We start from the raw sequence: 12,207 nt of genomic DNA on the forward strand, positions 1-12,207 counted from the left end.
TGCCGAAGTATGGTTCTCAATCAGAGACAACGATAGCCAGCTGCCTCTGATTGGGAACCATACCAGGCCAAACACATAGAAATAGAAAACATAGAACACAAAACATAGAAGGCCCACCACAACTCACACCCTGACCAAACTAAAATAGCCCAGCTGATTAGTAGGGATCCAGAATTTGCCACTCTAACAGAACATCAGCTCTCTGGATATGGGTGAAGGAGAAGAGGGGGTGGTTTGGGACAGTTGTTGCGGGGGTGCAGAGGTGTTGGCCAGGGTTGGGGTAGCCAGGTAAAAGCATGGCCAGCCGTAGAGAAATGCTTGTTGAAATTATCGATTATTATGGATTTATCAGTGGTGACAGTGTTTCCTAGCCTGAGCGGCTGGGAAGAGGTGCTCTTATTCTCCATGGACTTTACAGTGTCCCAAAACATTTTGAAGTAGTGCTGCAGGATGCAAATTTCTGTTTGAAAAAGCTAGCCTTTGCTTTCCTAACGGACTGTGTATATTGGTTCCTGACTTCCCTGAAAAGATGCATATCACGGGGACTATTCGATGCTAATGCAGTATACCACAGGAGGTTTTTGTGCTGGTCAAGGGCAATCAAGTCTGGAGTGAACCAAGGGCTATATCTGTTCTTAGTTCAACATTTTTGTTAAGGCTAGCTCTTCTGAACAAAAAGACTGAACGACTGGGTCCCGTCCCTGGCAACCGAACCAATAGAACAAACGACCAACCGGCTATCTTGTGGAAGGATGAAATGGTATGAATAAATTAATCAAAATAATGTTTTTAATGAAAACATTTATAATTATTTGAAAATGTTGGTAACCCGTTGTATAAAAGTGACAATGCCCTCAAAGCCGGTCTTCTGAGAATATATTGGCACAGTTTGCCAGCCCTCGACTTCGTCTCGGGTTTAACAACGCCCATGCCGATATATCCTCCAAACACCGGCTTCAAGTGCATTATCACTTAAGTAGAGTAATATTGAAATGGCTTCATGTCCATAGTTCCAAAATGTAGATAAAAGTACATTTAAGAATTAGTCATTTTGGTAGATTTTGGGCACTTCACACCTTTCCTACCAATTATTTAAATAATACATATACAGTTGTCATGACGTTGGCCTGGGGGGTGACAGTCATAAATACCTCTTTCCCCCTTTTTCATCTCTCTACCCTACTGAGGTTACATTTGCAAAATCCTTGGTTAACATAGAGATTCTGGGAACATCAGTAGGTGGGGGGAAATGAACTATATTCTGGTAATCCGAACAATTGAACATATGTGGTGGTACTTAATGAATATGATGTCAGTTCGGTTGTCATCTGAGACGTTCTCATCAATGATAAGATGACATAAACTCTACAGTGGAAAGTTTACACATCAGAGTTATCGGATTCACATGGAATTGTTGTTCAATTTAAATGTTTGGATATGAAATTATTTGTGATGGGATGAAATGTGATTTTAGCTTCTAAAATGTGAGAATTGGGTTTTCATAAGACAGGGCTCTGCTCAATCAGTGGCCCGCCCCTGTGAATGGACATGGGCTATAAAACTTTTCAAATACGCCCTCCTCTCCCTTCCTATATAAGCCCTTGACGACAATATAACCTCCTGTTCCGAGTATGTAGGAGGACGGTCCGATGTCAGAATGGTTCAGATAATAACTACAGAATAAAGCTAACATCAGCGTGAGCTTGGTTGCGAATGGTATGAACTTTGAACTCTTATTCACGTTTTCCTTTATGACGTCATTTTTAATCAAGTTATGATTTAATTATGTGTATGTGTAATTAGTTAGGTATTTAGTAAATAAATAATTAAACCCAATTTTGTATTGCTGATTCAAATTGTTAGTCAGGGTTCGTGCAGATGACCAAGAATTTACAACTTTCAGATGAGACTGAATTAAGACGACGATTGATATTGACTGCTATTGATGTAAAATATTACTAGGTCTTTAAGAGTTTATTCGGAAGATAACAGCTCTATAAATATTATTTTGTGGTGCCCGACTCTCTAGTTAATTACATTTACATGATTACCTCAATCAGGTGATATTAATTACGGATAACTTATTTTATAGAATATCATGTCATAGCACTTAATCCGGCATAGCCAAAGACACAACACAGTATATGGCAAACTTGGGCCATATTTTTGTGTTCTCCAGAACCCCTGAAATATTTTAAGCCATCATTGGGCTGTATGTAGGCCTACCAATTCTTTATTGAGATATGACCATGTGAATCCTGTTCATTATGGCCCTTTGGAGCTGGTTGGTGGTCATTTTGGAAACCTGAGTATAATCAAGAGTGTAGTATTGCCGGAGCTCACTGGAGCGATGAATTAATGTCTCGCAACATCACTTAATGAATGATTAGTATTCTTCATAACAGCCTGAAAATAATAGCATACTATAGCATTACTGTATGACCAAAAACACCACGTCATTTCTTATGAGATTTAAGGATGATTGTGCTGAATGGTTGCGTTTTTTTCTCATGATGCGGCGAAAACGAAACAACGAGCAGCAAACAATAAATATGCTCTGATGGAAACAATACAGGTAGGCTAGTCTGTAGCTTCAGCAGCTGAGCAACTTTCACTGGGGACAGGGTCATGCCCCCCCCACATTCTGAAATTATATTTTTGTTCCCCCCCAGTTTTATCATTGCCATGTGATACAAAAAGTGCCAACGGGGTGCTTTAGGACCATGCAGACACCTACGAGCTGTCAGGTAGACTGTTTGGAGTGTTCAGACAGATAGATTTAGGACCAGTTGTGTCCACAAGTCCCCAACCACAGAGCAGGCTGACAGGCTGTGTGAAGGCAAAGCTTCAAAGCTGGACCAGAAATGGAGAGTTGGGAATAGTTCAGTGTGTATGTGTTGCGCTCTTTCACCGAGTTGTAAAAGCAAGCAGAGCAGAAATTGGCTACCCTTTAGTTGACTGATGTAGCTGGCAAGGTAACTGATTTTAACTTAACAGAAAAAAACTAGTGTTTATTCGCAGTGCTGAGCTATTATTGTAACCTTATTGTAATGTTAGCTAATGTGTCAGTCCTTCTCGACTGAGGTGAAGGAATAAGCTACACTAGCTAGTAGCTTCTACAGCTAGGTCATCTCTAGCCTCTAGTTATCTGTCGAATAGTTATAGCCTGTTTGGACTCTGCTGTTGGGATAGCTTTATGTAGGCCCTAACAATTTATGGGCACCGTTTGAGTGCAATTAATGTATTGTTTAGTGTTGTGGCTTTGCTGGCATGCATCCCACTTTTTTTTCTTGCCCCACATAGATTTACATGCTAAAATCGTCACTGAATATGAGTGATCAATATTTAGGCCTATTTCTAGGCAACGTAGTAAACTATGGCCAGATCATAGGCTTATTTAGGAAGGTTTGTTCATTTGTCAGGGTATTGGTTAAAAGGAATAACACAATATTTATTTTTCAGTTACCTTTGATCTAGTTCAGTCTTATTAATCACTTAAACATACGTAGTAATAATCTCTTACCTAGCTTGATGACTGTGGGAATTTTTGCTTTCTTTTTGTTCTAAATGGAGATGGCATATTGGATTGTGTAAAAATACAGGAAATTAGCTTTAGATGCCCCAAAAATTCTGGGAGAGGACCCCCAGACATCCCGCTAGGTTATGTCCACCCCTCTTCTAAAACCAAAGTGGCGCCCAAGAGCTCGTTAATATCATCTGCTCTGAAATCCGCTCATGGAGTATTTACTCAGTATCACTCAAGAACAGATCCAAATACATATTCTCATGAAACCGATTGAGATCGAATGGTTATGGTTGGCATTCAGACGCAGGTTGGAAATTTCACCTGTAAAACAAAAATAATTGTCATACACGATGGCCTATTTCGAAATTAGGTAGGCCTAATTTGGTGTTTGAGGGTATTAAAACACAATGTGTGTCGGCATAGGTAGACGTTGCATTTGGATGATGGGTTTTATGCGCATAAAATGATATTATTCAACAGGGCAAATACGTGGCAAACTTTGATTGAGAAATTATGGTGTACATTTTTTTTTTTTACGCTCAGGCACCTAAAAATATTGCACTACACTACTGAGTATAATAGGTTAAATCTGCGATGGCTGGACATCTTCGTTTAGACTTTTGCTTACTTTGAGTAGAGGTGGAAATGGGTCTCTCTGCTTGACAATTCACCTAAAGTGACATGTAAGGGGTGGCGGGGTTATGGCCCTTATAATACAAATGAATGACTTTTTAATGTGGCATGAACACAACCAGTCATGATGCTTTCGTCTGATTGTCAAACAAATCACTTCAAAAAGTATGCTACCAGTGTATGTTTCTCCACTTCAAAATCATCCAAATAGTGCAATGCATGTACGTACACTCAAGCCATTTGAGGAATGGAAATAGACATCTGTTAACCAAACACAAAAAGTGCTAGGGTGACCATCTCGTTTTTCCTGTGACAGTTTCAGCCCCATTTCAGGAGTTCTTGACTTGTCAGGCTACAAAAAAGGTCAATTCGTCAGCATGACACATCAATTAATGCAGCCCTAATCAATGGCAATCGCTGAACGTCATTAGGCACACTTTTTGAGTTTATGGTCAATTCATACTACCGGTAGCCAGTGATGTAGTGGTAAAAAAATGTTTTGGTAAACTCTGATTGGTGGTTGGGGTGAAAATAGTAACACTCCCTGTAATTTCAATGCATTTTTTTTCTGAAAAAGGTGGATAATCTGCATTTACCCTCCACTTGGCCTACACCACTACCAGTAGCCTACCCTCTGAGGCAATATTACAGACATGAACACATGCAGAGCAGGTAGTGGAATCAAAACATGTTTACACCGTAGTTCATGAGTTGTCCATAACTTATGGGTTGAATGCTTGGAGTCTTCACAGATCCTGTGACATAAAACACTACCTTTCTTTCCTTAATGGCATTTATGCCAGTGTTCTTAGTCATTTATAAGCATTTAACAATTGAATTAGAACATTGAACTTAAACCCTGTACAATTCCTGGATCTTGGGAGATCTGGAAAACGCAAGTGTAACTCTGCCTACGTTGCATTTCATTATGTTTCACTGTGAAAACAGTTCTTATGGGCACATAATAATGTAGACCGATAGCATTGCAAAATGGAATGCTTCTAACCGAAAGAGTCAAATATAGGCCTATTGTCATTAATGTTGGATGGATTGGATGCACATTGGTGTCTAGCTGTAGGCTAGTAGTCTAGTGATATTGGCAACCATCATCATCAGCTGATGATGAAAAAAATATAGTGTGTGATAGAAAATGAATGAAGCTAAATACATGGTCTACTTCTTCTGGCCACAGCTGGCACGGCTGGGCACGGCTGGGCATGGCTGGGCACGGCTGGGCACGGCTGGGCACGGCTCTCTAAACAGCTGACTGAAAAAAGCAAACAATGATAAATAAACGGATAAATGTAATGCATTAGAATAAAGGCTATTTTTATACTGAGTGGACAGGCATTTATTTTCAAATTTACCACTGCATTTGAACAAATAGGAGAATGGTTAAATTAACATTACTTAGAGACCCCCCTCCCCCAGTTTGACTTTTGTTGCATTTAGGGGAGCTAATGTCTCATTCAGGGGAGTTGACTGTCTCCCTCATAATTCACACCCTGCTGCCTCCAATCTATAATATGTTCTTAAAGGTATCTAGTATTAGTGTACCAAGTTTGATACCTATATCATGAAGTGGAACAATCTGAGGTTTGGTTCTTATCGGCTGGACTATCTCCGGTGAGCAGAGATTACTGATGATTACAGAGTCCTCTCTCTCTCTCTCTCAACTCTGTGTTCTTTTTTCACTTTCTGTGCCAAACGATACTTTAGAATAAGGCTACTTTTAGAACTTGAAATACAGTACAAAACTGGATTGCTGATGCTATGTTTTGCCCATTGGCACTCTCCAGTAGAAGCAGTCCTCCATAGGAATTAATGTGATTCTACAGTATTTCTATTAAATGTTTCAAGGACAAAATTACATGTATTTAAGTTTTTTTTTTTTTTTGTAGTGGGGATAGTAACACTAGTTATCTCCAAAAATGATACTTTAAGGAAAATCTTTATATATTTGTAAAATAAATAAATAATATGTATATCATTTAAAAGTAGCTGTAATAAAATAACATGGCAAAAACAAATGTAGGGGGATGGGGGAGTGCCAAGATGGAGGTACGGTGGCTTCAACACAGCACCTTCTATTAGTCAGTTAGTGTACACAGTGCCTTTGGAAAGTATTCAGACCCCTTGACTTTTTCCACATTTTGTTACTTTACAGCCTTATTCTAAAATGTATTATATTGATGGGGGGGCATCTACACACAATACGGCATTAAAGACAAAGCAAAAACATTTTTTTTAGACATTTCTTTTAATTCATATATATTTTGTATAATAATATCACAGTTATATTAGTATTCAGACCCTTTACTCAGTCCTTTCTTGAAGCACCTTTGGCAGCGATTACAGCATTGAGTCTTCTTTGGCATGACGCTACAAGCTTGGCACACCTGTATTTGGGGAGTTTCTCCCATTCTTCTCTGCAGATCCTCTCAAGCTCTGTCAGGTTGGATGGGGATGCACAGCTATTTTCAGGTCTCTCCAGAGATGTTCGATCGGGTTCAAGTCCAGGCACTGACTGGGCCACTGAAGGACATTCAGAGACTTGTCCTGAAGCCACTCCTGCATTGTCTTGGCCGTGTGCTAAGGGTCGTTGTCCTGTTGGAAGGTGAACCTTGGCCCCAGTCTGAGGTCCTGAGCGATCTGGAGCAGGTTTTCATCAAGGATCTCTCTGTACTTTGCTCCGTTCATATTTTCCTCGATTAGCCTCCCAGTCCCTGCCGCTGAAAAACATCCCCACAGCATGATGCTGCCATCACCACGATTCACAGTAGGGATGGTGCCAGGTTTCCTCCAGACGTGACACTTGGCATTCAGGCCAAAGAGTTCAATCTTGGTTTCATCAGACCAGAGAATTTTGTTTCTCATTGAGAGTCTTTAGGTGACTTTTGGCAAACTCCAAGCGGGCTGTCATGTGCCTTTTACTGAGGAGTGGCATCCGTCTGGCAACTCTACCACCACCAAGGCCTGTTTGGTGGAGTGCTGCAGAGATGGATGTCCTTCTGGAAGGTTCTCCCATCTCCACAGAGGAACTCTGGAGTTCTGTCAGAGTGACCATCGGGTTCTTGGTCACCTCCCTGACCAAGGCCCTTCTCCTCCAATTGCTCAGTTTGGCCAGGTGGCCAGCTCTAGGAAGAGTCTTGGTGGTTCCAAACTTTTTCCATTTAAGAATGATGGAGGCCACTGTGTTATTGGGGATCTTCAATGCTGCAGAAAGGTTTTGGTACCCTTCACCAGATCTGTGTCTCAACACAATCATGTCTCAGAGCTCTACGGACAATTGCTTAGACCTCATGGCTTGGTTTTTGCTCTGACAACTGTGGGACCTTATATTAACAGGTGTGTGCCTTTCCAAATAATGTCCAGTAAATTGAATTTACCACAGGTGGACTCCAATCAGGTTGTAGAAACATCTCAAGGATGATCAATGGAAACAGGATCTCAAGTTCCAGTCTCATAGCAAAGGGTCTGAATTTCTGTTTGATTTTTTTTAACATTGCAAAAAAATCTCCAAAAACCTTATTTCGCTTTGTCATTATGGGGTAGTGTGTGTACATTGCTGAGGATTTGTTTTTAATCGAATCAATTTTAGAATAAGGCTGTAACGTAACAAAATGTGGAAAAAGTCAACGGGTCTGAGTACTTTCCGAAGGCACTGTATAGATCACTGTGTAAATGCCTGAGGTACATAGCCTACAGCAGGGTTCCCCAATTGACATTTTTTCAAATGTTCATTGTAAAAACACCAGGAAATCAGCTCCAAGTGATTTTAATTTTGGATATCTGTTCATAATTATTCCCACACACAATAGAGAGACATGATCATATACAAATGTAAGCAAAGGTTTCAAATTTTTACGTTTTAGTCAAATACTGGGCAAAAACTGGTTGAATCAACACTGTTTCCAAATCATTGTGATGACGTGGGAATCAACGTGGGAAACTGATTGGAATTTAGTATTATTTTTTTCACCAAACTTTTAACCTAAATCCAATGAAATGGTCAAATGTTTTGTTGATTTCACATTAAATTCACCTTAGTTGACAACTCAACCAAATCTAGATGTTTGTGCCCAGTGGGATGATTCTCTCACTCCCTCTCTCTCTCCCTTAGATAACCGTGACAAAGGCTCACCAGCGCCCATAATTCCACCAGCTCCTATAATTCCACCATTTGACATTGTTGTTTTTCAACCTCACTCAGACGCATCTGAGCTAACTACACTGTGCGCCCATAAGTACACAAATGTTTGTGTGTTAATTTGTAAACAAGTTATTGTTTAATTATAACTTTGCGTGAACTTTGCTGATCAGTGGGGCGAAGCATGTCTCCCCTTCAGCGTGTAATTATTCAGCCTAATTGCTGGCCCTGTTCACAGAGCATAAAGCACTGCTCATCCCTCAGCATGGCCATCTCACATGCCTTCATTTCACTCTCTGTGTCCCAAATAGCACCTTATCCCCTGTATAGTGCCCCACTTTTGATCAGAGCCCTATGGTCCCTGATCAAAAGCAGTGCTCTATATAGCGAATAGGGTGCAATTTGGGAAGCACTCACTGGCTGTCTCCTCAACAGAAACATTAACAGCATTTTAATGGTTCAATGTCTCTTATGATCCTAATTGTCAAGATAAAAGCATATGGTGCTGAAAAGAAGGAGGGGGTGGATATAATAATAATTAAGGCATGATGTTAGCAATTTGTCTGTCTTTACACCGTATACATGCAATGTTGTCCCACCCAGTCTGGTCTCCTTCCAAATCAATGCTGCGTAATCAGAGAGGACACAAAGTCACATACAGACAACTGTCATGGTGAGGCCTCCCTCAGGCAGGTTTAGGTTGAATCTCTCTCCCTCTCTCTAAAGATGAGCAAAAAAGACTATATAAAATAACACAAATACTTAGCTATATTGTATGCTACATTTTTTTAAAAACAATTATATTATTTTATCCCCCTTGCTAGAATAATGACACTTAGCCTTTTTCTAAAATGCTTTATGAGATTGGAGAACACATGAAGAGGGATCTTAGACCATTTTCTCCATACAGAATCTTTCCAGATCCTGGATATCCTTCCTCTGTGCTTTATGGACTGCCCTCTTCAATTCAAATCACAGGTTTTCATTAGGGTTCCAGTCCGGAGACTGAGATGGCCATTGCAACATTTTGTGGTCAATTAACCATTTCTTCGTGGATCTTGATGTGTGCTTGGGGCTATGGTCTTGCTTGGAGATCCACTTGAAGCCAACATTCAGCCTCCTGGCAGAGGCAACCAGGTTTTCGGTTAAAATGTCCCGGTACTGGGTAAAGTTCTTGATGCCATTGACCTTAACAAGGGCCCCAGGACCAGTGGAACCAAAATGAACCCATAACATCAACGATCCCATTTTTTACAATAGGGGATTCTTTTCTTATTATGCTTCTTTATTTCAACGCTAAACCCACCACTGGTGCGTGTTGCCAAAGAGCTCTATTTTCATGTCACCTGACCATACCACCAGTTCCAATCAAAGTGCCAATGCAGTTAAGCAAACTCCAGGCGTTTACATTTGTTCAATGACATGAACATAGAGCTCTTTGGCCATGCACACCAGCGGTGGGCTTTGCTTTGAAAGAAAGATTGGCACCCTTGTACTTTTGACCTGGACGCATTTCCTCTTCACCTTTGAGACCACACCCCGCTCTATAAGTCTCACATCAGTTCATTTTCAGTTCTTCCCTGTCGCTCACAACAGTTACGATGGCATCTCTGTCTGTGTCAAACGACAAATTCTCACTGGATCTCTTCGAGAAGATCAGTGAGAGGAACAGCGAAGGAAACATCTTCTCTCCTCTGCTTTGGCTATGGTATTCCTTGAGGCCAAGGGCAATCCTGTTACACAGATATCAGAGGCGCTGCACCTCCACAAAGCTAATGGCGACATCCATGATGGGTTAAAAAAAAACTCCTGTCTGAGTTGAATAATGACAAACCCCATACATACTGAGCCTGGCTAACCGCCAGTTTGAAGGGGCCAGGGGCAATATTGCCACACGGATGTTAGAAACACTGCCCCGCCACAAAGCTGAGGTGTTCAGAAAACTCCTGTCTGGGCCCCGCACGCACTACCCCCTATGCACTGAACCTGGCAAAGCCTTTACAAAAGCTTTTCTCTGTGAAACTAGGAAGTACTACGGTGCCAGGTTAGAGTCTGTCAACTTTGAGTCCAATGCAGAGGCAGCTCGGGTTAATATTAACTGGGTGGATAAAAAGACAGAGGGAAAACTCCAGGACCGGTTGCAAAAGGAAGCTGTCAACAACCAAAACTTGTTGGTGAATGCCATTTATTGCAAGTGAGGCAAGGAGTTCAAGGAGAGATCCACCAGAGAAGATCAGTTCAAGGTGAGAAGAAATTAGAGTAAACCAGTGAAAATTATGTATCAGGAGAGCATGTTCTGCTTGACCTTAATCCCTGAGGTCAACTGCTAGATTCTGGAGTGATCTGAGCATGCTCCCAGAAGAAATAGAGGACAAACTGGGCTGGAGAAGCTGGAGAGGGAGCTCACGTATGATACATTTGTTGCATGGACCAGGTGGGACATATGCACTTCCCCAGATTGAAGATGGAGAAGACCTGCGACCTAAAAGCAGTTCTGGTCAGTATGGGCATGATGGACTCCTTTGAAGAGTTCAGGAGCAATTTCTCAGGTACGTCACCCAACAACAACCTGGAGATGTCGGAGGTGGTACACAAGGCCTTTGTAGAGGTGAATGAGGAAGGCACCGAAGGCTGCAGCTGCCACAAGGCGGTCTCCCTGATCAGTAATGTTAAATATACGTAACTTCAAAGCAGACCACCCCTTTCTGTTCTTCATCCGCCACAACAATACTCAAAACATCCTCTTCTGAGGCAGGTACTGCTCCCCTTAAAGTGATGCTACAGAGGTTTTGTATAAACGGGCCCCCAAAATGTTGCATAATTGTGTGTAACGTCATTCATTTCATATATGTTACGTCCTGCAAAAAAAAGATATGTTACGAATTCCAATTCATACACTTGGACTTTGCAATGCTTAAGGGTGATCGTTCTTGTAAACAACGTTGTCATTTGTAATAATTATGTTAATTTATGTAATCTCGGTTAACCCAGAAGTAAAATATTGTGTAATTTGGTCAGCTGCATGATTATGTTCTGGGCCAAAACGTGTTAGAATTTGAGAGTTTCGGCAAAGACGAAGGCCTAGATTCAATCAGATCAAGCACTAACCAGCGATAGCCAACACATCCGCATAGCGGATGTTTTGGCAGTGTAAGAGGTGGAACTGTGTTGGAATTGTCAAATTGGCAAGGAGCTGCTCTTGTGATCATTGTCACGAAGCCACACTATATAGAAATAATGACGCTCAAATTGAAAACCATTAAATGTGACCATGAGGATTTCTATCAGCCTAATCGAGGTGTAGATACAAATTCACATTCCAGTGTTCGGACTTGTAAACATGGCTGTATGGCATTTCTCTTAATTAAAGCGACTCGGTGCAGCCAATGGCAATGTCTGCTTTAGGTATAACGCTGGGAGCCGCTTCTGGATTTGACAGCTCAAAAGCAGTCCCACCTCTGACACTGTCAAAACATAATCTATTTCGTCTAAAGAGAATCTGAATATATTTCTCCCAAAGTCTCCACCCTCACAAAGCCAAAGCAACCCTCCCATGCGCAAAACACTTGAATTGAAGCAGTTTAAGCACTGCCTTCGCCCAATCCTAAAACATCCTAATAAAAAAAAGCAGAAATTCTGCTGCTTGTCATCTCAAGCATCCCATTCAGTTCCAACTGATTCTTTGGTCTACACGCAGAATCTGCCTACAAGAGATTATACTGTTATTTTATGTTTGCGGAATTGTTTAATAATGTAATTATGTTGCATAACAATGTCTGTAATCTTAATTTGAACATTTTTGTGTTTAATTTGTGTCTGAAACAAAAATACAAAAAGAAACGTATTATAAATCATAAAATCATATATAGCCCATTTCTGGCTGTGGTAACTAGTGGAA

The 12,207-nt window shown here is 41.0% G+C and overlaps 1 pseudogene; it reads left to right on the plus strand.

The window, feature by feature from the left end:
• Positions 1 to 9,621: 9,621 nt before the first annotated feature.
• Positions 9,622 to 12,196, plus strand: LOC127914269 (leukocyte elastase inhibitor-like; annotated as a pseudogene).
• The last annotated feature ends 11 nt before the right edge of the window (positions 12,197 to 12,207 follow it).

Source organism: Oncorhynchus keta, chromosome 31, assembly GCF_023373465.1.
Source record: "Oncorhynchus keta strain PuntledgeMale-10-30-2019 chromosome 31, Oket_V2, whole genome shotgun sequence".
Classification (NCBI taxonomy): Eukaryota; Metazoa; Chordata; class Actinopteri; order Salmoniformes; family Salmonidae; genus Oncorhynchus; species Oncorhynchus keta.